Source organism: Serinus canaria, chromosome 1 (assembly GCF_022539315.1).
Source record: "Serinus canaria isolate serCan28SL12 chromosome 1, serCan2020, whole genome shotgun sequence".
Lineage (NCBI taxonomy): Eukaryota > Metazoa > Chordata > Aves > Passeriformes > Fringillidae > Serinus > Serinus canaria.
In genome coordinates, this window is record NC_066313.1 from 19,649,161 (window position 1) to 19,655,229 (window position 6,069).

Here is a 6,069-nt window from a genome sequence, read left to right on the forward strand (position 1 = left end):
ATTTTGGTCCAGAGATTTAAGGACTGAAGCAAGCCTAAAGTTAATGGAAAATTCTAGCCCTTTTGGAAATGCTATGCCTTTAAAATAATACTTACTTTTAAGTCTGCTTTTCAGGAATTAAATTTACAGTATACGTGAAGGAAAAAAAAATGTAAGAATTTTATTTTTCTTTGGTCTTAATGAGCTTCCATCACATGTTATCTTCACATTTTCCAAGACCTCAGGGGTAGTTTCCTAGGTGGCTTAAGCCCGTGAAAGAGATGATCCAGTTTTCCCCCTGTCCTGCCCAAGCTACAGATTTCCTCATATTGGCACTAATGAATAAATGATGGTGCAGAGGGTGGGCTTGGCTCGGCCCTCTGCACAGCTCTCAGCCAGGTCAGAATCTGTGTGATCACCAGTGCAAGGCACCAGAGCTGCAGGAGGAGCACTGCTTTTGGCAGCAATTGCAATACCTTCAGGTAGCCAAGAAACCATCCCTCCAAGCTTGTTTAGAAATGTATTGTTACCACAATGGTATTTCTGTAATTAATGCAAATCAGCTAAATTTCAATTATATCAGGCTTAAAATTGATATTCTGATTTAGGAATGGGATTTTCTTTATTTACTGCTACACACTGGTCTATAAGTGTCAGGGTTCAGAGCACTGTATTTCCTGGGACTTGATTAAATGAATGGCTTACTGGAAAGAATGATCTAACAGACCTTTTTTAGAGTATTTTGTTGTATTATTTTTGTTGTAGTACAAGCAGTTCTAAATCCATCCGTGCTGAACAGAAAACACTTTGTTTCCTACAAAACTATACCAACTTTCTATGCATGGAAGGGTTGATGTTAATTTGAGCATTTCTTGTCTGTGTTGTAGAAGCACAGTAGTTAAACTTTTGTCATATTACCCATCACTGCAAAAGCAGACAGGTCGTTGGCCTTAAAAACAAATTGGAAAGAACCCACAAACAAAAAAACAACAACAACAAAAAACCCAAACAGATGGATAACAATATTCCAAGATATGTGGAGAGCCAGGACGTTCCTCCTTGTCATTAGACGACGACTGTCCGTAGCATGTAGACTGAAGGAGGCTATTTTATTATCTCGGGTTTTCTGATCCTCACGTTGCTTCTGACCGTGAGCAGCACGGTTGCTTTTGCTTGCTTCGGACCGTGAGCAGCGCTCATGGGTGTCACCGCTTCCTGCGCACATCCCCGAAGGCTGCTGCTGCAGTCTCTAAGCGGGGCTCCGCAGGGTAATGATGCCCGGGAGAGCTGTCCTGGCTGGGGCGCTTCCAGCCTCTCCCGAGGGCTTTCCTCTCAAATCGCTGCGCCGGGACACCCGGGCGGGCCGCACTCCCGCTACTCACCAGTAGGTGGAGCCACAGCACCGCGCCCGGCGGCGAGCGGGGCCGCTCCTGCCTCTCGTCCTGCCCCGGCCCTTCCCCGTTCCTGCCCCGACCTCCCCTTTCGTCCCTCCCCGTACGTTTCACGTTCCCATCCCACCGGCAGCAGGGCGGCAATGCGGCAGTGTACCTCCCCACCCCAGGGCGGAGGGACGGGCACAACGAGGGTGCCTGCCCTCCTCTGCCGGCTTCAGAGAGAGAACAGGGAAAGGGGCAGCCAACAGATTGGGACCCGAGGGAGGAAATTCCCCCGTGCCAGCCCCATCTTCCTGGTTTTCTGCAGGTAAATTTGGTGTAGGATGGTTTATGTTTCTGTTTGCCTCTATCTGCCCCTCACCGCGATAAGAATGGAATATATCGTTTACTCGATGTGAAAAAATGCGTATTATATGGCTCTACGCAGAAATTTACTGTATGTATTATGTTGTATTGATTAGTAGTGTTGCATTAACATTTTAATAGAATGGTAAATGTAGTTCTGTAGTTAAAATGTAACTTTTATGGTTAAAATAGAAACCATTTATGTAGAATATTTTTTTAAAGAAAAGAATTAGGTACTCGCACCAGACAGCAGCCGCAGGACACCTAAATCTTTCAGAGAAAGAGAATTTATTGCTCCATTATCAGAAGAAACGAACTTCTTCCCACCTTGCTCAGCCCTGAAGACACCATTAGGACTCAGAGGAAGAAGCTGACACAGACCAGACAGAATCCTTTGTTTGAATGGAATTTATGCATCATGTATGAGATGTATGAATATGCAATGGGCTATTGCTTTTAAGGTTTAATCCTCTGTTAACCGTGTGTCCTTTCTCAGGCTGGTTTTGCCCAGAAAGAGGTCCCGGACTGTTTTATTGTCTCATATTGTCCTAATCTCAATTGTTCAAATTTTTTTACTCTAATTATATTACTATTTTTATAACCATTTTATTACTATTAAACTTTTAAAATTTTAAAAACAAGTGATTGGCATTTTTCACACTCGAGAATTGTAATTTACCTCAAAACTGACCCCTGCCTTAAAAAAAGAAACAAAAAAACAAAACATCCCCCCAAAAAAACCCCCACAACAACAAAAAAACACAAACAAACAAACAAACAAACAAAACCCCTACTCAACTGCAGCAACTTCAGAACTTCAGCTGTCCCATCCCTGGAAGTGTTCAAGGCCAGGCTGGATGGGGCATTGAGCAACCTTGTCTAGTGGAAGATGTCCATGCCTATGGCAGAGGGGTTGGAACTTGATGATAACTTGCGGATTTCTTTAAACCCAGACCATTATACGATTCAGTGATTATTTTTGGCAGCAGCTGCCCCACTATGAAAGCTGGAATCATTGGCTTGGACTTGGGTTCTGTCAAATCTAGAATTATTTGGCCAGATCTAGTTACCAGGTGCTTGAAGGTTGCTATGGGAGTATTAGATAAAAACTTTTCTCTAAGTGGAAAACATTCAAAGCTTGCTGTGTGGATGTAGTAAAGATTATTTAAGAAAGTCTTAAATGTTTATCATGGTTTAACCCCAGGTGGGAGATCACTTTCACCAGTAGGATGCAGAGAGAACTGGAAGAATAAAAGTGAGAAAAATCATGGGCTGAGATAAAGACAGTTTATTAGGCAAAGCAAAAGCTGCACACTATCAAAGAGAAACAAATATTCACTGCTTCCTATGGGCAGGCATGTGTTCAGTCAATTATGGGAAAGCCAGACTCTATCAAGTGTAATGGTGAATTGGGAAAGCAAAACGCCACTGCTCTGAATGTCTCCCTCTTCTGTCTTCTTCCCCAGCTTTTTATTCCAAACATGGCATGATATGGTGTGGGACATCATTGTGGTCACTTGGGGCCAGCTGTCCCAACTGTGTCATGTCACAACTCCTTGAGCAGTCCCAGCCCATTCAGTGGTGGGGTGAGAGGCAGAAAAGGTTTTGACATTTTGTAAGCACTGCTCAGCAGTAATGGAAATATCTCTACATTACCAACACTATTTCTATCATAAATCCAAAACACTAGTTCATAAATCTTTATACCAGATACTATGGTTATAAATTATCAGATCAGCAACCAAATTTATAAAAAAAAATTAACAAAGATTTATTAGATCAACAACAAAAAAATATGATTTCGAAAAACCACCACAGCCAAGGCAGCATCAATCCCGGAAGTCGGTGCTGGGTGAACCTGGATCCGACTGACAAAGTGCCAGCGTCTCCTTACCGGTTTATCCCAAATGCTTCATGCAGCTGGCTTATATCCCATTTATTCTGCCTGAGGCAGAAATGACAGAAGGTTCTTTTGTGTCCCTTCACATGTATAACTGGGACCATACAGATGCAGAAGTGTACAAAAGCCAGTCCAGAGGTCCAAATGGCTGTCTGGGCTTCTTCAGAATAGCCTTCTTTCACATGTAACAAAGTATTGCTGGTGCTTGAGCTAGTCTATGTAACCTCCCCAGGTGCAAGTTCTCCTGAATGGCTCAGACATTCTTGGGAAATCGGCGCTTATGGCCCAGGAAGGTTTCATTCTTACGTTAACAGGCTTGATATTATCTTAACGATGTCCTGGAACTAGATGAATAGAAATAAGACTCTGCTCCCAGACAGGGTGGTCAAAGACATATGTTGGATCTCACAATATTTTATATACATACACAGCATGAATTATCTCTACTATATACTACACTATGAAGAAAATGAACTCTACCCCAGCCAAAACCACATTGCTAAATGCAAAACCATGACATAATAAAACCTGTAAAGCAGACCCAAGTCAGAATCTGAGGTCACGTAGTAACATGTAGTGTCATACTGTGAAATTAGTTGGTCCTACTATATATGGTCTTTAACACCTGCATTATACAACCATAAAAGCAACACACTGGAAAGCTAAGTTTTATGCACAAGTGGTTTTCATCTGCTCCTGAGGAGCTGGTGAATGCTGCAGGGTGAGGGGGAAAAGTCACAAAAGGAAGGAATTTGTTCTCAGTATTTGTTTGCAGTTGCTAATGTGCCTTGTGAAATCAGTGGCAAGGCCTGGCCATTGCAGTGGAGTGAGTGACCTTTCCCGGCACTCTGTGGTTTGTATTCCTGCCTGTTGCATCCAGGTGGTGCTGGGTCCTGCTGACGAACGCCCAGGAAAGGCTGCCAGCCCCAAGCCCATAGGGTGCATGGAGCAGACAGGTGTCCTCAGCCTGGCTTTCACCTCTCTGACATCAGAGAAGACAGCTCTGAGCTTAGAGGATGGCCTGCTCCTGGCACATCTGACAGCCATCCCAAATATTAATCCCCCTGAATTACCTTTTGCCTCAGTCTGAATCACACATCCTTTTTAAACAGTAGTGCTTCACTTGTAAGTGGTTTCACTTACAAGGCACCTTTTGGTCCTGCAAATTAATTAAGCTTGGCTTGTTTATTTATATAATTTGCATGGTGTGCTCCAGTAATTGGAATGCAGGCAGAGGTGTGACAGTGCCTGGGAGCAGGGAGCAGGCTGTGGGAGAGTATGGTTCCCTGGCCATCCTAGTGCCAGACTCATTAGATAACAGTGGCTGATAATAGGCTTTGCCACTTGGGATTTCCTGGAATGGGCTGTTTCGCCCATCTTAACACAGATGTATGGAGTTTTCTCTTTTCAGGAATGTTCTTCTTGCAGCTGTGTTGAAATCCTTGAGAATTGCTCCAGCTTTGTTTCAGTGTTTGTGTTTGCTTGACAAAGCTGCGCACAGAAATTATACCTGCTAACCAGCACACAGAAATTATAGCTGCTAACCAGCACATGGTATTGGTTACTTTGCATGGTCTTTGCTGGATTTAGAGCCACCACGTGTCAGAAGTGCCAAACATTAGAAAGATCTGTGTATGCTTTGACTCCAGAAGAAGCCAGATACAAAGGAGAAATTTGGTTTTATTTATAATTATGTTAGTAAACAATTCTTCCTGACTCTGCAATTAACTTTTGAACAATAAACCAATGGAAAGCTCCTGAAAAGCTATGTAGAGGGATAATGATTACTTCATCCCATCTAAAGAGATTTTAATGGAAATAATATGAAATAATATTATATTTTAAATTCTTTAAGGACAAGTCAAAGCTCAGGGAAGTCCACAGTATAGAGTATTTGATTTCAGGGAACATCTGATTATGTCTTTAAAATTCCTCTTCCATCTGGTTTCTAGATTATGATGCTTCATCTTTTTCTTTTCAAAGTCTCCTGTACCAGTTTGCCCAGTGGAAAAATAATGTATCTGTTTGCCCCTTGGTTCCTTTCCAAACGGGATGACTTCCAGATTGATTCTGGCATGCTGCATAGCCCGAAACACCCTCGTGTGGTGTAAAGGAAGAATTTAATAGCTCGCTATTGTCAAACAAAGGGCTCGCAGATGCCAGGGCTTGTATCACAGCAAACAAAGGGAGAGAGAGATGCAGGCAATATATATTGATAGAACTGACACTGGGGCTATGAGTGGTGGGCAGAAAAGGGAGGGGAAATCAATATTACACAGGGTATATTTTGTATTATAGAAATCTAAGTATTTGTAATGGGCTTAGGAAGTGCAAAACCTGTGATAATAACAGTGGTTTTCTGACTTGATGTAAAATGGAAAATGAACACCACTGCTTGTGGTGCACTTGAAAGAAGTGGTGTTTTCAATGCAGTAATGTCTGCAGAGCTTT